This window comes from Mobula birostris, chromosome 11 (assembly GCF_030028105.1).
Source record: "Mobula birostris isolate sMobBir1 chromosome 11, sMobBir1.hap1, whole genome shotgun sequence".
NCBI classification, from domain to species: Eukaryota; Metazoa; Chordata; class Chondrichthyes; order Myliobatiformes; family Myliobatidae; genus Mobula; species Mobula birostris.
This window is the reverse complement of record NC_092380.1, coordinates 36,111,559-36,135,236: the sequence shown is the minus strand read 5'-3', so window position 1 is coordinate 36,135,236 and position 23,678 is coordinate 36,111,559. Positions and strand designations below refer to the sequence as shown.

Sequence of the window (23,678 nt, the reverse complement as noted above, 5' to 3'; positions counted from 1 at the left end):
TACTACCATTGGGCAGAACTTACAGAAGCCTTCGGTCTCACACCACCAGTTCAGGAACAGATATTACCATCAGACTTCTGAAGTGGCGTGGATAACCTCAACAATGAACTGATCCCACAACCTGTGGACCCACTTTCAAGGACTCTTTACACTTCATGTTCTCAGTGTTATTTTTTATTTTGCCCAGATTTGTCTTCTTTTACACATTGTTTATTTGTCAGTCTTTACCTATGTATAGTTTTTAACAAAATTCTACTGTTTTCCTTTAAATGCTGGCAAGAAAGTGAATTTCAGGTTAGTGTATGCTAACATACAGTACTTTGATTATAAATTTGCTTTCTATTATTTGCACAATTTGTCTCCTTTTACACATTAGTTTGTTGGTCTTTGTCATGTAGAGTTTTTTCAGAAGTTCTACTGTATTTATTTATTTTCCAGTAAATGCCCGTAGGAAAATCTATCTCAGATTTGTATATTTGTATATGGTGACATATATGTATTTTTCAATTTATTAACTTCAAGTTTAACTTTGAACTTTTTGTTCATTCAGCAAGCTTTCTCTGTCATATGAAATTGTGCAATATTCAATCTTTTGTCATTGTCCTATTCCTGAAATTATTTTTCAGTTTTAATTCCATTCATTAAAGCCTCAAGTTGGACTGAAGCAAAATGGAATTGCCGTAAGTTAGCTTGATTCTGGAAGGTTAGCCCACACAGATTTATGATGGATTTAACAGACAGATGTCCAAAGGTTCTCTGGACTACTGAGACAAGCTATTAATATGCCTATAGACACACTTGGCAGGGCCACTCAGTGTATCTTGCCACACTTGGCTGAACCCTTTGAAGGACTCTCAAATCTGTCCCGAGAGATTTGCCAGGTTGTTACTAATATACTTCAATCATATTTCATAGATGAATTTTTGCTGGCTCATTTCAAATGGCTTTATGTCAAAATAGGTTAACAGGGTTAAGAACATGAAGCTTGGAAAAATAGAGGGCTATGGGTAACCCTAAGTAATTTCTAAAGTAAGTACATGTTCAGCACAGCATTGCGGGCCAAAGGGCCTGTATTGTGCTGTAGTTTCTCTATGTTTCTAACATTACAGGCCTTTCAGTCCACATCCCTCTGCAGTCCCTTGCAATCCTGTGCGGAGGTCCCTCCATACCAAGTGGTGATGCCACCATTCAGAATGTTCTCCAGGGTGCTTCTGTAGAAATTTGCTAAAGATTTTGGTGACATGTCAAGTCTCCTCAAGCCTCTAAGAACCATAGTCACTGGTGTGCCTTCTTTGTGACTTTGCATCTATATGTTGGGCCCAGAATAGATCCTTGGGGATGTTGATGCCCAGAACACTTATTGTTTTTTTCCTGCCTTGCCCAACCCAGCCCTGCCACAGCAACAGAACACTACTGACCATCTTTCGCACTACCATGGACTTGCCTCTGAATGTACTTCTGTTTGCATTAGTGTTTTGCTTTAGAACACAGATGTCGTGCCAACCTCCTAACCTATCGATAACCATTCCCTCCTACATCACCATCATTATGAGTCGTGTCGTGTGACATAGGCGATTGTGGTCTCATCACCATGGTTATTCTTGGCAAATTTTTCTACAGAAGTGGTTTGCCATTGCCTTCTTCTGGGCATTGTCTTTACAAAACAGGTGACCCCAGCCATTACCAACACTCTCCAGAGATCGTCTGCCTGGTGTCATAACCAGGACTTGCAACATGCACTAGCTCCTGCACCACCACCCCGGTAGCATATTCCACATACACACCATTCTCTGTGTGAAGAATTTACCTCTGACAACCCCTCTGTAGTTTCCTCCAATCACCTTAAAATTATGCCCCCTTGTAGTAACCATTTATGCCTTGGGAAAAAGTCTCCGGTTATTGACTCAACCTATCTCTAGTACACCTCTATCGAGACACCCCTCATCCTCCTTCGCTCCAAATGGAAAGCTGTCCTGTATCGTATAATTGATAATTGATATAGAGGTGTATAAGATGATGAGAGGTATTGATCATGTGGATAGTCAGAGGCTTTTTCCCGGGGCTGAAATGGCTGCCACAAGAGGGCACAGGTTTAAGGTGCTGGGGAGTAGGTACAGAGGAGATGTCAGGGGTAAGTTTTTTACTCAGAGAGTGGTGAGTGCGTGGAATGGGCTGCCGGCAACGGTGGTGGGGGCGGAAACGATAGCGTCTTTTAAGAGACTTTTGGATAGGTACATGGAGCTCAGAAAAATGGAGGGCTATGGGTAACCCTAGTAATTTCTAAGGTAGGGACATGTTCGGCACAACTTTGTGGGTTGAAGGGCCTTTATTGTGCTGTAGGTTTTCTATATTTTTATGATATACTGAGGTACAGTAAAGAGCTTTTAGACCACAAGACAGAGCAGCAGAATTCGAGTCATCCAGTCTGCACTGCCATTCCACCATGGCTGATTTATTATCCCTCTCAACCTCATTCTCCTGCCTTCTCCTTGTAATCTTTGATGCCCTGACTAATCAAGAACCTATCAACCTCTGCTTGAAATATACCCAATGATGATTCTACAGCCATCCATGGCAATGAATTCCATAGATTCACCACCCACTGGCTGAAGAAATTCCTCCTCATCTCTGGTCCTAGACTCCCCCACTATAGTAAACATCCAATCCACATTTATTAGGTCTTTCGACATTTGATAGGATTCAATGTGTTTGTTTGAATCCCCTGCACCACCACCTCTCATTCTTCTAAACTCCAGTGAGTATAGACCCAGAGCCATCAAGCTCTCATACATTAACCCTTTCATTCCCAGGGTTATTCTCTGGACCCGGTTTTGCTTGCCTGCTATTGAGACTGATCTATCCGTACACTAGTAGGTACATTAGGGAACTACAAATTAAGAGGAAAACAGAATATAGAATATACTGTTACAGAGAGAGAGTGATGCAAGCAGACAAATAAAGTGCAAAGACCATGACAAAGCAGACTGAGAGGTCAGGAGTTCATACTTAGCACAAGAGGTCCATTCAGACATTGCATTTTGAGCGGCACAGTTGCATTGCTGTTAGCATAACGCTTTTCAGTGCCACCAATCCAGGTTCAATTCTGTTACGCTACCAGGCTGCCCCTATAGATACAAAAAAAACACCAAGTTCTTTGCTTAAAAATACTTCACTCCCTCTGAGTTAGACAATAAATTATGTTCAGGAGAAGGCCGCCCAGACCTTTTACTCGTATGGCCATTTAACAAGATCAAAGCTGACCATTTGGTATCCACAACCATGCATTTCCTTTGGTTTCTGGTAACCTTTCTCCCTGTGTCAGGAACCTGCCTCCGAGGCTCTGCTGTCACCACACTTTGACAGTCTGAGATCAGCATTTAAATTATTAGTAATTGTCATTTTCTTGAGTTTAACTTTCTTTAAGCTTGTTTTTATGTTTTCATTGTCAGCTGTCTGTAAATGTTCAGTGTCATTTGCAGGAGAGCTGGAGTTATATTTTTGTATTTTGTCCATAAGCCAGTATAAAACAAGACTGCAAGCACGAGGAATTCTGCAGATGCTGGAAATTCAACAACACACACCGAAGTTGCTGGTGAACGCAGGAGGCCAGGCAGCATCTCTAGGAAGAGGTGCAGTCGACATTTCAGGCCGAGACCCTTCGTCAGGACTAACTGAAGGAAGAGCTAGTAAGGGATTTGAAAGTGGGAGGGGGAGATCCAAAATAATAGGAGAAGACAGGAGGGGGAGGGATGGAGCCAAGAGCTGGACAGGTGATTGGCAAAGGGGATATGAGAGGATCATGGGCCAGGAGGTCCAGGGAGAAGGAAAAGCGGGGGGGGGGGGGGAAACATTTCTACCTCCTACCCAAGATCCAGAAACCTGCCTGTCCTGGCAGACCTATTGTCTCAGCTTGCTCCTGCCCCACTGAACTCGTTTCTGCATACCTCGACATGGTTTTATCCCCCCTTGTTCAATCCCTTCCTACCTATGTTCGTGATACTTCTCACGCTCTTAAACTTTTCGATGATTTTAAGTTCCCTGGCTCTCACCGCTTTATTTTCACCATGGATGTCCAGTCCCTATATACCTCCATCCCCCATCAGGAAGGTCTCAAAGCTCTCCACTTCTTTTTGGATTCCAGACCTAGCCAGTTCCCCTCTACCACCACTCTGCTCCGTCTAGCGGAATTAGTCCTTACTCTTAATAATTTCTCCTTTGGCTCCTCCCACTTCCTCCATACTAAAAGTGTAGCTATGGGCACCCGTATGGGTCCTAGCTATGCCTGCCTTTTTGTTGGCTTTGTGAAATAATCTATGTTCCGAACCTATTCTGGTATCTGTCCCCCACTTTTCCTTCGCTACATCGATGACTGCATTGGCGCTGCTTCCTGCATGTATGCTGTGCTCGTTGACTTTATTAACTTTGCCTCCAACTTTCTCCCTGCCCTCAAGTTTACCTGGCCCATTTCCGACACCTCCCTCCCCTTTCTAGATCTTTCTGTCTCTATCTCTGGAGACAGCTTATCTACTAATGTCTACTATAAGCCTACTGGACTCTCACAGCTATCTGGACTATTCCTCTTCTCACCCTGTCTCTTGCAAAAATGCCATCCCCTTCTCACAATTCCTCCGTCTCCGTGACATCTGCTCTCAGGATGAGGCTTTTCATTCCAGGATGAGGGAGATGTCCTCCTTTTTTAAAGAAAGGGGCTTCCCTTCCTCCACCATCAACTCTGCTTTCAAATGCACCTCCCCCATTTCACGCACATCTGCTCTCACTCCATCCTCCCGCCACCGCACTAGGAATAGGGTTCCCCTGGTCCTCACCTACCACCCTACCAGCCTCCGGGTCCAACATATTATTCTCCATAACTTCCGCCACTTCCAACGGGATCCCACCACTAAGCACATCTTTCCCTCCCCCCTCGCTCTGCTTTCCGCAGGGATCGCTCCCTACGCGACTCCCTTGTCCATTCGTTCTCCCCCATCCTTCCCCACTGATCTCCCTCCTGGCACTTATCCTTGTAAGCGGAACAAGTGCCACACATGCCCTTACACTTCCTCCCTTACCACCATTCAGGGCCCAAGATAGTCCTTCCAGGTGTGGCGACACTTCACCTGTGAGTCGGCTGGGGTGATATACTGCGTCCAGTGCTCCCGATGCGGCCTTCTATATATTGGCGAGACCCGATGCAGACTGAGAGATCATTTTGCTGAACACCTACGCTCTGTCCGCCAGAGAAAGCAGGATCTCCCAGTGGCCACACATTTTAATTCCACATCCCATTCCCATTCTGACATGTCTATCCACGGCCTCCTCTACTGTAAAGATGAAGCCACATTCAGGTTGGAGGAACAGCACCTTATATTCTGTCCGGGTAGCCTCCAACCTGATGGCATTGACTTCTCTAACTTCCACTAATGCCCCACCTCCCCATCGTACCCCATCCGTTATTTATTTATATACACACATTCTTTCTCTCACTCTCCTTTTTCTCCCTCTGTCCCTCTGACGATACCCCTTGCCCATCCTCTGGGTTCCCCCCCCTCCCCCTTTTCCCTCTCCCTGGCCTCCTGTCCCATGATCCTCTCATATCCCTTTTGCCAATCACCTGTCCAGTTCTTGGCTCCATCCCTCCCCCTCCTGTCTTCTCCTATCATTTTGGATCTCCCCCTCACCCTCCCACTTTCAAATCTCTTACTAGCTCTTCCTTCAGTTAGTCCTCATGAAGGATCTCGGCCTGAAACGTCGACTGTACCTCTTCCTACAGATGCTGCCTGGCCTGCTGCATTCACCAGCAACTTTGATGTGTGTTGCTGAAACCAAGACTGGCCCTGTTGTCCCACTGGCTGTTCTTATTGAAGAAGGCTCCTTCTCCTGTACACAAACACACAAGTTTCTGCAGATGCTGGAAATCCAGAGCAACACACAAAATGCTGGAGGAACTCAACAGGACTGGCAGCACCTCTGGAGGGGAATAAGCAGTTGATATTTTGGCCTAGACCCTTCATCAGGATGGGAAAGGAAGGGGGAAGGAGGTGGAGGGGCGTGTATGATTCTAAGCTGGCAGGTGATAGGTGAGACTGGGTGAGGGGGTAAGTACCACTCATCCATACAATGTCCTTCTATTCTGAGGCTGTGCCCTCGAGTCCTGGACCCTCCCACTATTGAAACATACTCTTTGTCTCTCAAAATGTGGAAAGGAGTATTGTGCCTGCAGCAAGCTGAGATCCCTGTAGTGAGAACACCCGCTCGTACACATCCCAGCAGTGTCCTTCGGGCTTGCTTTAGCACCCCTGGCACTGCTGCAGTTCTCCAACATGGACAGCAGTTGTACAAGTCACCTGCATCAGCTGAAACTGCCAGCATTCCTGCGGCTAATTCCACTGAAAGTGGTCATTTTACTTGTAAGTCTGAATCAGAATCAGAATCAGGATAAATATCACTGACATACACCTCTATGCAAAAGTCTTCAGCACCTTTATGTAGCGAGGGTGCACGGTATTGTATTTGTCAATGTGGAGTTTGGTAATCTGGTGGGAGCAAAGGATGTTGGGAATGGCTAGGGTGAAGTGTCGCGGGAGGGGTGTGAGACAGGTGGCAGAGGAGTGTCAGGGGCTCAGTGTGTCGCGGGTACAGACACACCCAGCCCTGAAACAACAGGCAAGGTCATTTGATTCCAAACATTTGGTTTATTGATAATTACAGAATGTTTCTCTGGTGTTTCCCGCCTCCTCCCCTCTCCCTTCCCCTTTTCCTAACCATGATTCCCCTCTCCCTGTCCCCTTCCCACTCAGTCCACAATAGAGACCCATATCAGAATCAGGTGTATCATCACCCACATATGTCATGAAATTTGTTTGTTTTTGTTTTGTGCCAGCAGTACAGATCAATACACAATAAAAAATCTACAAATTACAATAAGAAATACACACACTATATGTATATTATTAAGTAAGAAATTCAAAAAGAGAGCAAAAAGACAGAGAGGTAGTGTTCATGGGTTCATTGTCCATTCAGAAATCTGTCAGTGGAAGGGACAATCAGCGGAATGAACATCACCTTTTGTCAGCTTGTTAATCTACCAGTAAAAGTGCAAGTTTATCACCCAATGTACAATCTAAAATTACAATGCAAGGACAAGTCTTGAATGATGTGTTGTTCTCACTGACTGTCTCAGGCTGTTTCTGGCTCCTTGTCACAATCTAAGTGAAGCTTATTGCCATCTGCACAAGTACATGCAAGCACAGGTGCGATGAAAAACTTACTCACAGTAGGATCACTAGCGCATAATGTCAGATAAGTAACATTTCCAAAAAAAGCAAACACTGAATAAAAATGCAGAGCATCAAACTGTAAATGCCAGAGGCACTCGTCAGGCCAGGCAGCATCTGTGGGGTTGAATAAACAGTCAATGTTTCGGACCGAGACCCTTCATCGGGACTGGAAATGAAGGGGGCAGAAGCCAGAATAAGAAGATGGGAGGAGGGGAAGAAGTACAAACTAGGTGATAGGTGAAACCTGGTGATGGGAAGGTAGATGGATGGGTGTACAGCTATAAATCATACACAACTTTTAAAAGAAAGAACACTATTAAAGCAAAAGGTCCAGTTTAGGGCTGTGGTCAATGTGGTCATAACATTGGTGGTACTGAGATAGTGGTTAGGGTGTTGTCGGTTGGTTCAAGAACCAAATGGTTGAAGGAAGTATCTGTTCTTGAACCTGGTGGAGTGAGATTTCAGGCTTCTGTACCTCCTGCCCAATGGGAGCTGTGAGAAGTTGGCATGACCCAGATGATGGGAATCTCTGATAATAGGATTTGCCTTCCTGAGGCTCCAAATGGTACGGTACTATGGCACAGGAACAGGGCCGGATTAACCTAGTCACAAAAGTAGCATATGTTACGGGCCCTGATTCTTGAGGGCCCCGCACTAAATGCTTGCAAGCTGCGGTCTGGTGAAATTGGCATCTCACCGTATTCTCACGACGATCTGGCAACACTGTTGTTTTCATGTGGGTGGAGCTGCATGTTGCATGGTATGTGTGTGCAGGCGTGTGTTGGCTCCTTGCTGTGTCGCGGTGACCTTTGTGCTATCTCCCACGCTCCCAAGCCGCTGCAGCGGGCGCTGTTACGCAGCTGGAAGGTGCCCCGCTGACTTTGACTGTGCGCTATGTTTTGCCGTCAGGACCAGTTGAAAGATTTGTGAAGTTTTTGGAGATGGAAGGTCATACTGCTGAACAGCTCGCTGAAAGTTTACTTGACTTTATAAAGGAAAATGACATTGATATAAAAGACTGCCGTGGTCAAAGTTATGACAATGTCAGCACATGAGTGGCAAGTATAGTGGCTTACAAGCACGAATTAAAGAGCTGAATGAGTTTGCGGATTACATTCCATGTTTTGAACATTTACTAAATTTGGTTGGAAAACGTGCTGTGAATGTTGTCAAGAAGCATTCATTTTCTTTCAATTTGTAGAAAGCCTGTACACATTTTTTTTCAGCTTCTATTTATCGGTGGGATCTCCTTTCTGCTGCATTGTCTGATGGTAGTGCTCATTTGCCCATTGTGAAAGGAATGTCAGATACCAGGTGGTCAGCTCGTGCAGATGCAACAAAAGCACTTTTACACAGCTTTTCTGCAATAAAACAAGTCTTGGGTGACATTTCAAATAACAATGATCAGAAGGCAGTCCCACAATAAGTGAAGGTTTCGTCACCCAGCCCACCGTCTCCCTATTCCTGGATTCTGATTTTCTTCCTGCCACCTCATTGGACTGGTGTATGGCATGAGAAGGAACTCCAAAACTAGGGGGCATAGACTTAGAGTGAAGACAGGAAGGATTTAAAAGGGACCTAGTGGGGGCAGTGGGGAGATCTTTTTCACACAGAGGGTGGTGGGTATATAAATCTGCCTTGGACAGTGCCAAGCCTGGCTGTGAAAGGAGGAGGGTTGGGTATGAGGCTGTCAACCCATCCCATAAAAACCCAGGACTACAGAGAAACCAACAGAAGCTCCAAAGTCCTCATCCCTGGATACACCAAGAAGATGAGCCACACCTGGGACAACTTGAAAGACCAGCTCAGGACAGAGTACTCTGGCAGGCTGCTTTCAGCGGTCAATGTCCCAGCTGGGGTGATGGGTTAAGAGAAACAAGATGGTGGGTAGATAGAACTATGATGTTGTGGCCATTACAGAGACTTGGATGTCTCAGGGGCAGGAGTGGCTGTTGAGTGTGCCAGGCTTTAGATGTTTCAAAAAGGACAGGGAGGGAGGTAAAAGAGGTGGGGTGTGGCATTGCTAATTAAGGATAGTATAATGGCTACAGAAAAGGAGGAAGTCATGGAGGGATTGTGGGTGGAAGTCAGAAACAGGAAGGGGGTAATTACTCTTCTGGATGTTTTTTATAGACCCCCTCCCCAATAGTAATAGGGATATCGAGGAGCAGATAGGGAGGCAGATTCTGGAAGGGTGCATTAATAAGAGGGTTGTTGTGATGGAAGATTTTTACTTTCCTAATGCTGATAGCTTCTCTTTAGCGTAAAGGGTTTAGATGGGGTGGATTTTGTCAGGTGTGTTCGGGAAGGTTTCCTGACGCAATGCGTAGATAAGCCAACTAGAAGAGAGGCTGTACTTGATCTGATATTGGGAAATGAACCTGATCAGGTGTCAGACCTTCTGGTGGGAGAGCATTTTGGAGGTAGTGATAACAACTCTATCTCCTTTACCATGACACTAGAGAGGGATAGCAGAAGACAAAATGATAGGGGGAAATATGATGCTATTAGGCAGGAACTTGGGAGCAGATGTTCTGAGGGAAAAGCACAACAGAAATGTGGCAAGTGTTCAGGGAGTTCTGCAAAGGTGTGTTCCATTGAGGCAGGGAAAGGATGGTAGGGTAAAAGAACCATGGTATACAAAGGATGTGGAAAATCTAGTTCAGAAGAAAAGAAAAGCTTATGAAAGGTTCAAGAAACTATTAGAAACTAGGTACTGTTAGTGCTCTAGAAAATTACAACAGTGCCAGGAAGAAGCTCAAGAATGAAATTAGGAGAGCTAGAAGGGACCATGAGAAGGCCTTGATGAGCAGGATTAAGGAAGACATCAAGGCATTCTTCAAGGTGACTTGCAGCGGACTGAAAAGCTTGAGCATGTAGATATTAAGAAAGAGGATGTGCTGGAGCTTTCGGAAAGCATCAAATTGGATAGGTCGCAGTGACTGGATGGGATGTACCCCAGGCTACTGTAGGAGGTGAGGGAGGAGATTGCTGAGCCTCTGGCAATGATCTTTGCATTATCAACGGGGACAGGAGAGGTTCCGGAGAATTGGAGGGTTGTGGATATCGTTCCCTTATTCAAGAAAGGGAGTAGAGATAGCCCAGGAAATTATAGACCAGTGAGTCTTACTTCAGTGGTTGGGAAGTTGATGGAGAAGATACTGAGAGACAGGATTTATGAACATTCGGAGAGGTATAATATGATTAAGAACAGTCAGCATGGCTCTGTCAAGGGCAGGTTGTGCCTTCCGAGCCTGATAGAATTTTTTGAGGATATGACTAAACACAGTGATGAAGGAAGAGTAGTAGATGTAGTGTATATGGATTTCAGCAAGGCATTTGATAAGGTTCCCCATGCAAGACTTATTGAGAAAGTAAGGAGGCATGGGATCCAAGGGGACATTGCTTTGTGGATCCAGAACTGGCTTGCCCATAGAAGGCAAAGTGTGGTTGTAGACGGGTCATATTCTGCTTGGAGGTTGGTGACCAGAGGTGTGCCTCAGAGATCTGTTCTGGGACCCTTACTCTTCATGATTTTTATTAATGTCCTGGATGAGGGAGTGGAGGGATGGGTCGGTAAGTTTGCTGATGTTTGGTAAGGTTGGGGGTGTTGTGGGTAGTGTAGAGGGCTGTCAGAGGTTGCAGCAGGACATTGATAGGATGCAAAACTGGGCTGAGAATTGGCAGATGGACTTCAACCCAGATAAGTGTGAGGTGGTTCATTTTGGTAGGTCAAATATGATGGCAGAATATAGCATTAATGGTAAGACTCTTGGCACTGTGGAGGATCAGAGGGATCTTGGGGTCCGAATTCATAGGATGCTCAAAGCAGCTGCGCAGGTTGACTTTGTGGTTAAGAAGGCGTACGGTGTATTGGCCTTCATCAATCATGGAATTGAATTTAGGAGCTGAGAGGTAATGTTGCAGCTATATAGGACCCTGGTCAGACCCCACTTGGAGTACTGTGCTCAGTTCTGGTTGCCTCACTACAGGAAGGACGTGGAAACCACAGAAAGGGTGCAGAGGAGATTTACAAGGATGTTGCCTAGATTGGGGATCATGCCTTATGAAAACAGGTTGAGTGAACTCAGCCTTTTTTTATTGGAGCGACGGAGGTTGAGAGGTGACCTGATAGAGGTGTATAAGTTGATGAGAGGCATTGATCGTGTGGATGGTCAGAGGCTTTTTCCCAGGGTTGAAATGGCTGCCACAAGAGGGCACAAGTTTAAGATTCGTGGGAGTAGGTACAGAGGAAGATGTCAGGGGTAAGTTTTTTAAGCAGAGAGTGGTAAGTGTGTGGAATGGGCTGCCGGCAACGGTGGTGGAGGCGGATATGATATGGTCTTTTAAGAGATTTTTGGATAGATACATGGAGCTTAGAAAAATAGAGGGCTATGGGTAACCCTAGTAATTTCTAAGGTAGGGACACGTTCGGCACAACTTTGTGGGCCAAAGGGCCTGTATTGTGCTGTAGGTTTTCTATGTTTTAAAGTATGTGAAGAGCAAGAGGATGAGCCATGTGAGAATAGGACCAATCAGGAGCGAGAGTGGAAACATGTGCATGGAGCAGAAGGAGGTAGCGGAGAGAATTAATGAATACTTTGCTTCAGTATTCACCATAGGAAAGGACCTTGGCAATTGTGGAGATAACCTCCAGTGGACTAAAACACTTGAGTGTATAGACATTAAGAAAGAGGACGTGCTGGAGCTTTTGATAGGTATTAAGTTAGATAAGTCACCGGGACCAGATAAACCCCAGGCTACTGTAGGAAGTAAGGGAGGAGATTGCTGAACTTCTGGCAATGAGTACCAGAGAATTGAAAGGTTGCAAATGTTGTTCCCTTGTTCAAGAAAGGGAGTAGAGATAACCCAGGAAATTACAGTATAGACAAGTGAGTCTCACTTCAGTGGTGGGCAAGTTGTTGGAGAAGATCCTGAGAGGCAGGATTTGCGAGCATTTGGAGAGACAGTATAGCGCAATTCTCATGAACACAAGAGATCCTGCAGACACTGCAAACCTTGAGCAACACACACAAAATTCTGGAGGAATTCAGCAGGGCAGGCAACATCTTTCAGATTTCCAATTCAGATTCTTTTACACATGTATATCAAAACATGAAGTGAAATGTGCTAACAACCAACACATCCAAGGTAAAAGTCGCTGCACGTTCCAAGGCTGACGTAGAATGCCCACAATCGTCCGCTGAACAAGACAGAACACAACCAAAAAAAAAGCTCATTTCCTTCTTCCCACCCACGCACAGTTCTGCATTCCCAGGATAGGCTTCCAGGAGGGAATAGCGTTAATCATAAACAGATAACGTGGTAGCATTATGACTGCCGCTATTCAGCACTACTTTCATTTTTGACAGAAACTGCTAATAGCACACATAACGGCCCAATAACAGCTGTTTCTCCTCCCCCACTACCCTATCAAAGCTCAGATATGAAAACGCATTACGCCTAGTGCCAGCAGTTCGTCATTGTATACTACAGTTAACATCAAGGAGAAGATTGCTAGCAGTCAGAATGGTCCTGAGGGGTTGTCAGACCCCCAGGGTGGGAGCTCGTTAATCACCGGCTCATATTTCACCATTCATCATTTCTGCTGCAAAAATGCAACAGGTAAGGATATACCTCACTGATAATAACGATGGATTGTCGGCGGATCAATACCAACAACTAGCCACACACATTTAAGTCACAGTATTCAGGGTATAAACTATACCGTCTACCGTTCACTGTAGTGCTTTTTCACATACATAGACAAAAGTCGATTCAAAATTTTTCCAAAGCTAATGGTTATAAACCGTTTGCTTTAATTTCCCATAATGCATTGCAGATTAGACTGCGTCAAACAAATCAGGGTCCACGGGAGGAGCAAACTCATTTAAACAGTTTTTTCACCTTTGATCTTACGAGTTGGCCAGTTGGCTGCGGGAGTGGCTGAGTTAGCTTGACTGGAAGCTGGCTGTGTTTTGCTTGATGCGTGAATGTGGTTTGGAACCTGTTGAGGGAAAGAGAGTGGGGAAGGAACGGAAATTGCTGGGAGGGGGTCGTGTGGGTCCGGTAATGGCGGACAAGATAAGAGGTGGGGTTGAGGGAAAGAAAGTGGAGAAGGAGAGGGATAGAGACTTGGGACCAGAGGTAGGTAGCTGGGGAGAGGTGGATTATTGTGAAGGGAGAAATAAAGGGAATGAGGAGGTAGTGAGGGGTCGGATGAATAAAAACCAAGACAAAGGGAATAAAAGAATAAGAAATGATAGTGGAGAAAGCTCTGAAAGTGAGGAAGATGAACAAGCTCAGAGAGGAGGTGTTGTCATAATTAGGTTTAATGAGAAGGCTCGTATGAAGAAAATTAACCCGTTTGTGCTAACAACAACTCTGACAAATAGGGTAGCGGAAATAGTATTTGCAAAAGTCCTTAATGATGGCAACCTATTGGTAAGATGTGTGAATGAGGAACAACTTGAGAAAGCACTCAAGCTAAAAGAGATAGGAAAATGCAAGGTGGAATACACTGGGAGGGTGGGAGCACAAAACAGTGGTTGTAAAGGAGTGATCACGGAGATACCAATGAGTATAAATATGGAGGAGATAAAGAGGAATATCAAAGGAGGGAAAGTAATGAATGTTCAAAGACTGAAAACAACAAAGGAGGGAGTGAAAAAGGAAAGTGAATCAGTATTGATTGAATTTGAAGAAGAAAGAGTGCCAAGGAAGGTGTTCCTGGGTTTCATGAGTTGCCCAGTAAGGGTGTATGTGCCAAAGCCATTGAGGTGCTATAATTGTCAAAGGTTTGGACACGTGGCTAAAAACTGTAAAAGGCAGAGGAGATGTGCTAGATGTGGGGGTGATCATGAATATGGAAAGTGCGGAACAGGAGTTCAACCAAAATGCTGCAATTGTGGAGGAGCTCATAATGTTGCATATAGTGGGTGTGAGGTTGTGAGACGGGAGACTAAAATTCAAGAAATAAGAGTGAAAAGAAAGATCACTTATGCAGAAGCTGTAAGAATGTCAAGAGAACAGAATAATGTTCCTAATGAACAGGGAGCAATAGGGATACGAGAGATGCAACAAAGAACAAATGACAGGATTTATGTAGACAAAAAGGCTCTAGTCACATTCATTGCAGGAGTGATTAATAGTACTGCTGAGGTAAAGTCAAAAAGTGACAAAATTCAGCTGGTGGTAAAAGCAGCAGTAAACCATTTAGGGTTAGTAGGACTGACATGGGAGGAAGTGAGGGAGAACCTCAGTAATCAGTCAAGCCAGGAAGTGTCATGTGTTGGTTAATACTAATTATGGTGATTCTTTTACAATGGAATGCAAGGAGCTTACTGGCCAATAGCCAGGAATTCAAGCACTTTATTAAAGAAATGGTTGTAAAACCGGATGTAGTGTGTATTCAGGAAACTTGGTTGAAACCAACTTTAGACTTTGTGGTATATGGGTATATAAGGAAAGATAGAAATCTAGGGGGAGGAGGGGGCTGTGCTATGTTAATCAAGCAGGGTATACCATATAGGGTACTGGAAAAAGATGATCAGGAATACATAGTGGTGGAAGTGTGGGAAAGAGGGGAGGGAGTGGTTATAATTAACAACTACAATCCATGTAAAAGGTTGGATTTGGACAGCCTATTAAAGATACAAGGACAAAACAGACATAAAGTAGTGTGGTGTGCAGATTTCAATGCTCATAGCACAATATGGGGGGATCAGATTACAGATCCAAATGGAAAGGTAATTGAAGATTTGATGGAACAAAGGGATTTGGTGTGTATGAATGATGGTAGCGGCACAAGGATAGATATAACAACAGGAACTGAGCCAGTGTTAGATGTTACGTTAGTGTCTAATACCTTGGCTGGCATTAGTAACTGGGGAGTTTGGACTGCTTCAACAGTAGGCAGTGATCACTACCCAGTTTCATGTTCAGTGGGTGAAAGAGTTGAAGTAAGACCAGGTGGCGGAACCCCAAAGTGGGTATTTGAAAAAGCTGATTGGGGTAAGTTCCAGAAGTTGAGTGAAGAAGGATTGACAAAGATTGATATTTCTGGAAATGTAGATGAATTAAACAGTCAGGTGACTTCAGCAATTATCATGGCAGCAGAAGGATCTATACCTAGGAGTAAAAATAGGATGAATAGAAAACTGGTACCATGGTGGACAGAGGAATGTTGTCAGGGTGTAAAAAAACAGAAATAGAGCATTCAGGCTAGTTAAAAGAACCCATAATATGCAGCATTTGGTTCAATATAAGAAAGCACAGGCAGTGGTGAGACAAACTATACATCAAGGTAAACAGCAAGTTGGAGGAGTTTTTGCGACAAGGTAGGAAGAACAACACCTGTGGGAGAGATATGGGGAATGATTAAGAGGATGGGAGGAGATAGAAGGGAATGGGAATATCCAGTAATGATATCTGAGGAGGAAACTGCAGTCTCCAGTAGGGATAAGGCTGAGGTCATGGCCAAGTCATTTGTACTGATACGCAGTTCAGAAAATTTGTCTGAAGAAGGGAGAAGAAGAAGGGAAAGAATAATGAGCCAACACCCAGGTGTGTTAAGCAGGAGGGAAGGAACAGATGATATAATTGATGATCCATTTACATTAGCAGAAATGGTGAGAGCAATAAAGAGATCGAGACCAACCTCCCCAGGGAAAGATCTGATATGCTCTGTGATGCTAAAAAATCTAGGAGAAGGAGTGCTCTTGAAGTTGCTGCATTTTTATAACAGAGTGTGGGAGGAGGGAAGATTACCAAGTGCATGGAAAGAAGCAGTAGTAATTCCAATAAGGAAGCCTGGCAAGGATCTATCAAAACCCACTAGCTACAGACCAATTGCATTAACATCAATTATATGTAAGATAATGGAAAGGATGATAACAGAAAGGTTATCATATGAGCTTGAGAAAAGGGGAATGCTGGCAAGTTATCAGAGTGGTTTTAGAAAGGGAAGGAATTCCATGGACTCAGTGATTATGTTAGAGACTGAAATAAGGAAGGCCCAGGCAAATAGAGAGTCAGTAGTGGCAGTGTTCTTTGACATTGAAAAAGCCTATGATATGATGTGGAAGGAAGGATTATTAATTAAACTGCACAAGATGGGGGTTGGTGGGAGAGTTTTTAATTGGATTAAAGATTTTTTGTTTGGTAGAAAAATTCAAGTTCGGATTGGATCAGAATTATCAAAACAGTACATAGTGGAAAATGGCACACCTCAAGGTAATGTGATTAGCCCATTACTTTTCATGATTATGATCAATGATGTCTTCACAAAGGTACCAGTGGATATAGGTAGGTCACTGTTTGCGGATGATGGGGCCTTGTGGAAAAGAGGCAGGAACATGGACCATATAATCAGGAAACTACAAGAAGCAATTGATGAAGTGGTGGAGTGGGGTTATGATTGGGGATGTAGATTTTCAGTAGACAAAACTCAAACTGTATTTTTTACCAGGAAAAGGGTTGAGGTAGGGAAGAAGTTAAGGATGTATGGGGTTGAATTAGAAAGGGTTGCATCATTTAAATTTCTGGGAGTTATATTTGTTTCACGATTAACATGGGCAGACCATACCAGGAAAGTTGAGGAGAAATGTAAAAAAGTAATAAATGTGATGAGATGTTTGACTGGTAGGGAATGGGGAGCAAGTTGTTCAGCTTTGAAGAGAATGTATGTGGCTTTAGTAAGATCTGTATTGGATTATGGAAATATAGTATATGGATCAGCAGCTAGGTCTCTTATAAGGAAACTGGATGTGATTCAGGCTCAGGCCTTGAGAGTGTGCAGTGGGGCTTTTAAAACGTCACCAGTGTCAGCCCTACAGGTAGAAATGGGAATAATGCCTTTGGAACTAAGAAGGATGCAACTGATGGCAAACTACTGGGCTAACTTGCAGGGGCACAATGATTCTCACCCTACTAAAGGAGTGTTGCAGGAGTGCTGGGAAAATGGGAGGTTTCAGAGGGATACCTTTAGTTGGGTGGGAAATGATATCGCGAAAGAATGTGGAGTATTTGATCTGAGGATAAGTCCTTCAGTAGTTTATCGGGTTGTAGCTCCATGGAAGCTTGTATGGCCTGACATAGACTGGCATTTGTTAGAGGTAAAAAGGAAAGAAAGATATAAAACAGATTTGGTAAATGCATTTAACTGTCATGTGATGGAAAAGTATAGTGATTATACTCACATTTATACGGATGGTGCGAAGGAACCTGAAACAGGAGTGACAGGGTTTGGGGTGGTAATACCAGCAAAAGAAATTGGAATCAGCAGAAGAACATCTAATAAGTTAGGGGTGTTTACAGTGGAGATGCTGGCAGTGTTGGTTGCGTTGCAATGGGTGCAGAAAGCCAGACAAGCCAAACCATTGATATGTTCAGATTCATCCTCAGTTCTAGCAAGTTTAAGGTCTTTTCACACAAACAGTCGGCAAGATGTACTTTATGAAGTCCTTCAGTTAGTTACAAGAATTGCAAATCAGGGAGGTCAGGTAAAATTTCTATGGGTTCCAGCACATGTAGGGGTGAAGGGGAATGAGAGGGTGGATGAGTTGGCAAAGAGGGCATTAAAGAAAGAAAATGTGGAAATGCACATTAGTATCAGTAAAGCAGAGGTTAAGTGTGTAATCTGAGAAAAAGTCAACCGAATGTGGCAAGAAAGATGGGACAGGGAGGGGAAAGGGAGGCATTTATATCAAATACAAAAGAGTGTTGCAGTTACTAGGGTAGGTAATGGAAACAGAAGAGAGGAAATTGTGTGGACTAGGTTAAGGCTGGGGCATTGTGCATTAAACAAAACATTGAAAATAATAGGGAAACACCAGACAAGATTGTGTGAGGAATGTCAGGAAGAGGAGTCAGTAGAACATGTAGTTTTGTGTTGCAGGAAGTATGGGATACAGAGAGAGATGATGAGAAATAAATTAAGGAAGTTGGGGATGCAGGAATTCACATTAAAAGGGTTGCTGGGCATGGGTGAGAGAGCACAAGTCCGGGTATTTTTAGCGTTTTTAAGGGGTACAGGGTTTTTTTTATAGAATATGACGAATAAACAGGAATAGGATACTAGGATGGTCAAAGATGGGAGGGTGAAGTGTAGGTGTGTGTGTGTGTGAGAGAGAGATTGGGTGAAGGGATTTAGAATGCAGGTCTAGTGCACATTCTGGAGCAGAGGGTGGCGGTAATGCACCACTAAGCTGGATGCCAACCACCGTAAAGCAAGATACAGACAGACAGATCTTACGAGTTTTCCAGCATCTATCGTTTTATTGTAATTGATTGCTCGTGCCAAGGTCGACCAGATGGGAAACTAGTACACATTATGGATTCGTTTGCTTTAGAGCTAGAAGGAGATTTACTTTTCAAAATTAAATAGAACAAAATTAAGTTTTTATTTATGAATTTGAAGTGGTTTATTATTGTCACATGAACTGAGATAGTGAAAAGCTTGTCTTGCATGCTGTTCAGACAGATCAGTCAATAAGGTAGATTAATGACTGAATGCACAATAACCTTAAAAAGTTTGAAGTAAATTTAGTATCAGAGTACATATATGTCACCATATACAACCCTGAGTTTCATTTTCTCCTGATGGTTGAGGGATAATAACTGCTCCTGAACCTGGTGGTGCGAGTCCCGAGTCTCCTGTACTTCCTGATGGAGGCTGCGATAATGGCAGTGGTCACTCGTCTTGTAAAGACACTTCCCGGAAGAAAGCAATAGCAAACCACTGCTGTAGAAAAATTTCCCAGGAACAATTATGAACATGGTGAGAGAGTAACTGAGTGAAGGGGTCTTCCCCACAGGCAACAATCCCTCGCTCGGTAGACAGATGAAATACCATGATTGCCCACGACATACAATGTGTGATGAAGATGGCTAAGAAGATTTTTCATCTTGGAAAAGTGTGAAGTGATTCACTTTGGAAGGTCAAATTTGAAGGCAGAAGACAGAATTCTTAACAGTTTGGAAGAATAGAGAGATCTTGGGGTCCACGTCCATAGATCCCTCAACGTTGCTGCACAAGTTGATAGGGTGTGTGCCCTACATTATTCAGAGGATTGAATCCATGTGCCACGAGGAAATGTTTATACAACCCTGGTTAAACTACACTTGGAGTATTGTGTTCAGATCTGGTCACCTCATTATAGCAAGGATGTGGAAGCTTTAGAGAGGGTGTAGAGGAGATTTAGTGAACATGTCTAATGAGGATGGGTTGAGGGAGCTGGGGCTTTTCTCTCTGGAGCAAAGGAGGGCGAGAAGTGACTGATAAAGTGTACAAGATGATATAAGGCATAGATCTAGTGGATAGCCGCAAAACATTCCCTGGGCAGAAATTACTAATGCAAAGGGGCTTCATTTTTTTCTCTCATCTGGTGGCAATCAGTATGAGAGGTCGTTCGTTTATGATGCAGCATGAGGTTTAAAAAGAGCTCGGGTCATTTTCGGCTTTTTCTCAGCGGGCAGCAATCAGCTCGGGTCAATAAAAAGAAAAGAGTTTGAAGCAGAGCAGCCATTAGTGGAGGAGGAGAAGATGGCGGCACGATGCAGCACTTCGGTGGTGATGTCTGTTATTTGTCAAGTAGGGGACCGTGCACAATTCTGATTCGATGGAGACAGACGTGAGAGTATGGAGGAACATCTGGAAAACTTCTGAAATGCCCGCTTGGCTGCCGCTGTTACTGTGTAGTCCGGACTCTCGGAGGAGAAGGCCCCAAATCCTCAGCTTTGCTTGTTTCGGTGGCCAGGCGAGGTTGATGGCACTCAGGAGGCTGTATCGGAGGGGCTGGTCAGAGGCTCGAAGTTTTCAGACGGACAGACTCAGTGTCGGCTGTGGTCGGGTGCATTGTTTTGCACTGCTGTAACTATATGTTATAATTATGTGGTTCTGTCAGTGTTAGTCTTTGGTTTGTCCTGTTGTTCTGTGATATCACTCTGGAGGAACATTGTATCATTTCATAATGCATGCATGCATTTCTAAATGACAATAAACGAGGACTGAGTGTTCTCATAATCTAATCTAATTATTGGAGTGGGGCATTGCTAGAGTGGTCTGGCTTTGACTCAACATGCTTTGGTTCAATAGGCTTGGGCAAGCAAAGGTGGAGGTTCTAAGTAAGTAAGTAAGTGAGAGAGATTCTAGTAAGTTTTTTTGGTTAGTACACAGCTAGTGCACTGAGAATGAGTCCAGAGTTAGTGCACTATGTTCCTTGTGAGAGCTGTGGGAAATCTGTGAGTCTCCCTGATAACTGCATCAAGCTGCAGCTCCTGAGAGATCGTGTGAAGCTCAGTTACCTTCAGCTGATACGGGACAATGAGGAGGTGATAGACAGGAGCTACTGGGAGGTAGTTACCCCAAGGTTGCAGGAGGCAGGTCCCTGGGTGAGTGTCAGTAGAGGGAAAGGGAGTAGGCAACCATTGTAGAGTACCTTTCAGTAATAAGTATACCTCTTGGCATATCGTTGGTGGAGGGGACAATCTAACGGGGGAACCTGGCACCGAGTCAGGCTCTGTTACTCAGAAGGGAAGGGGGAAGAAGAGGAGGGCGGTAGAGATGGGGGATTCCAGAATTTGAGGAACTGAAAGATTCTGTGGACATGAAAAAGACACCCAGATGGTTGATGCCTCCCAGGTGCCTGGGTCAGGGATGTCCTGGATCGGGTCCACGGCATTCTAAAGGGGAAGGGTGAACAGCCTGAAGTCATCATACATATTGGTACCAATTATATAGGTAGGAAAAGGGAGGAGGTCCTGAAGAGAGAATATAGGGAGTTAGACAGAAAGCTGAAAAGCTGGACCTCCAGTGTAGTAACCTCTGGATTTCTACCTGTACCACATGTCAGTGAGGGTAAGAATAGGATGACTTGGTAGATGAACATTTGGCTGAAGAATTGGTCCGGGGGCAGGGTTTCAGATTTCAGGATCATTGGGAAGGTATGACCTGTACAGAAAGGACAGGCTACACCTGAACCTGAGGGGTCCAATATCCTTGTGGACAAGTTTGCTAGACCAGTTGGAGAGGGTTTAAACTAATTTGGCAAGGGATGAGAACAGGAGTGATAGGGCTAAGGGTGGGGCATTTAGTGTACAACTAGATGCAGTGTGTAGTGAGACTGTGAGCAAGGACAGGTCAGATTGGGCAAAATTGCAATCAGTAGGAAGAGTTAAAGTGTAACAGGCAGGCAAAACCAAAAAAGGTAATGAATACATGACTGAAGGTGTTATATTTGAATGCACGCAGTATACAGAATAAGGAGATGATCTTGTAGCAGTTACAGATTGGCACGAATGACGTTGTGGGCATCTCTGAGTCATGGCTATAAGACGATCATAGTTGGGAGCTTAATATTGAAAGGTACACCTTGTATCGAAAGGACGGGCAGGTAGGCCGGGGGTGGGGTAGCTCTATCGGTAAAAAAGGGGTGGCATAAGATCAGGATGATATAAAATCCTTGTGGGTTGAGTTAAGAAACTGCAGGGGTAAAATTATCCTGAGGGGAATTAAATACATCATCCAAACAGTAAGCAGGGTGTGGGCTGAAAATGACAACCGGGCACAGGAAAGGCGTGTGAATATATGAAAGAGGACACAAAAAGCATTTTTCAGATAAATAAGGAGTAAATGAGAGACGAGAGTGGATATTGGACTGCTGCAAAATTACGCTGGAGAGATGGTAATCAGGGACAAAGAATTGGTGGAGGAACTGAATAAATATTTTGCATCTGTCTTCACTGTGGAAGACACAAGTATAATGCCAGAAATGTGAAAGTGTCAGGGGACAGAAGTGAGTGTTGTTGCTATTACTAAGGAGAAGGTGGCTGTGAAGCTGAAAAGTTTGAAGGTAGATAGTCTCTAGGGCCAGATGGACTATGCCCCAAGATTCTGAAAGAAGTGGCTGAAGAGATTGTGGAGGCATTAGTAATGATCTTTCAAGAATCAGTAGATTCTGGAATGGTTCCGGATGACTAGAAAATTGCAAATGTCACTCCACTGTTCAAGAAGGGACAGAGGCAGAAGAAAAGAAATCATAGGCCAGTTAGCGTGATGTCAGTGGTTGGAAAGATGTTGGAGTCTATTATTAAGGATGGGGTTTCAGACTACTTGGAAGCACATGATAAAATAGGCCAAAGTCAGCATGGGTTCTAAAGGGGAAATCTTGCTGAACAAATCTGCTGGAATTCTTTGAGGAAATAACAGGCAGGATTGTCAAAGGAGAGTCAGTGGATCTTGGTTATTTGGATTTTCAGAAGGCCTTTGACAAGGTATCACACATGAGGTTGCTTAACAAGTTAAGATTCCATGGTATTACAGAAATAGATAAAAGATTGGCTGATTGGGAGGAGACAAAGAGTGGGAATGAAGGGACCTTTTCCGGTTGGTCTCTGGTGACTAGTGGTGTTCCACAGGGGTCACTGGTAGGACTACTACTTTTCACATTGTATATCAATTATTTGGATAAAAGAATTGATGGGTTTGTGGCCAAGTTTGTGGATGATACGAAGATAGGTGGAAGGACAAGTAGTGTTAAGGAAGCAGGGTATCTGCAGAAACATTTAGACAGATTGGGGGAATGAGTAAAGAACTGGTAGATGGAATATAATGTAGGGAAGTGCATGGTCATGTACTTTAATAAAGGCATGGACAATTTTGTAAAGAGGGAGAAAATTCAAAAAATCAGAGGTGCAGAGGGACTTGGGAGTCCTCATGCAAGGTTCCCTAAAGGTTAACTTTAGGTTGGGTCAACAGTAAGGAAGGCAAATGCAGTGTTAGTATCCATTTCAAGAAGACTAGAATACAAAAGCAAGGGTGTAATTCTGAGGCTTAGTCAGATCACACTTGGAATACCATGAGCAGTTTTGGGCCCCTTATCTAAGATGGCATTGCTGGCATTGGAGAGGGTCTGGAGGAAGCTCATGAGAATGATCCCAGGAATGAAAGGGTTAACGTACGAGGAGTGTTTGATGGCTCTAGGCCTTTACTGATTGGAGCTTAGAAGAATGGGGGGGGGGGAATCTCATTGAAACCTATCGAATATTGAAAGGTCTGAATAGAGTGGATGTGGAAAGGATGTTTCCTACAGTGGGGAAGTCTAGGACCAGCGGGCACAGCCTCAGAATTGAGGGACATCCATTTAGAACATAGGTGAGGAAAATTTTCTTTAGGCATTGGGTGGTGAATCTGTGGAATTCTGCTGTAGATGGTTGTGCAGACCAATTCAGTGGGTATATTTAAGGTGAGGTTGATAGGTTTTTGATTAATCAGCACATCAAAGATTACGAGGAGAAGGCAGGAGAACTGGGTTGATTAAGGATAATAAATCAGCCATGATGGAATGTTGGAACAGACTCGATAGGCTGAATGGCCTAATTCTGCTCCTAGGTCTTACTGTA

The 23,678-nt window shown here is 44.1% G+C and overlaps 1 protein-coding gene, 1 long non-coding RNA gene and 1 other non-coding gene across 3 annotated transcripts in view; 1 reads left to right on the top strand and 2 right to left on the bottom strand.

The window, feature by feature from the left end:
• LOC140205022 (somatostatin receptor type 5-like) overlaps positions 1-23,678 on the bottom strand; it is a 62,037-nt gene that overhangs the window by 15,443 nt on the left and 22,916 nt on the right. The gene's annotated exons all lie outside the window — the stretch shown is intronic.
• Positions 12,755-23,678, top strand: part of LOC140205025 (uncharacterized) — a 31,360-nt gene continuing 20,436 nt past the window's right edge. Inside the window, exon 1 of the long non-coding RNA XR_011887735.1 lies at positions 12,755-12,902. This is a non-coding gene — a long non-coding RNA (uncharacterized lncRNA). The remainder of the gene's footprint in view (positions 12,903-23,678) is intronic.
• LOC140205635 (U8 small nucleolar RNA) lies at positions 12,801-12,925 on the bottom strand. The gene has a single exon (XR_011887903.1). It is a non-coding gene; the product is annotated as a U8 small nucleolar RNA (small nucleolar RNA).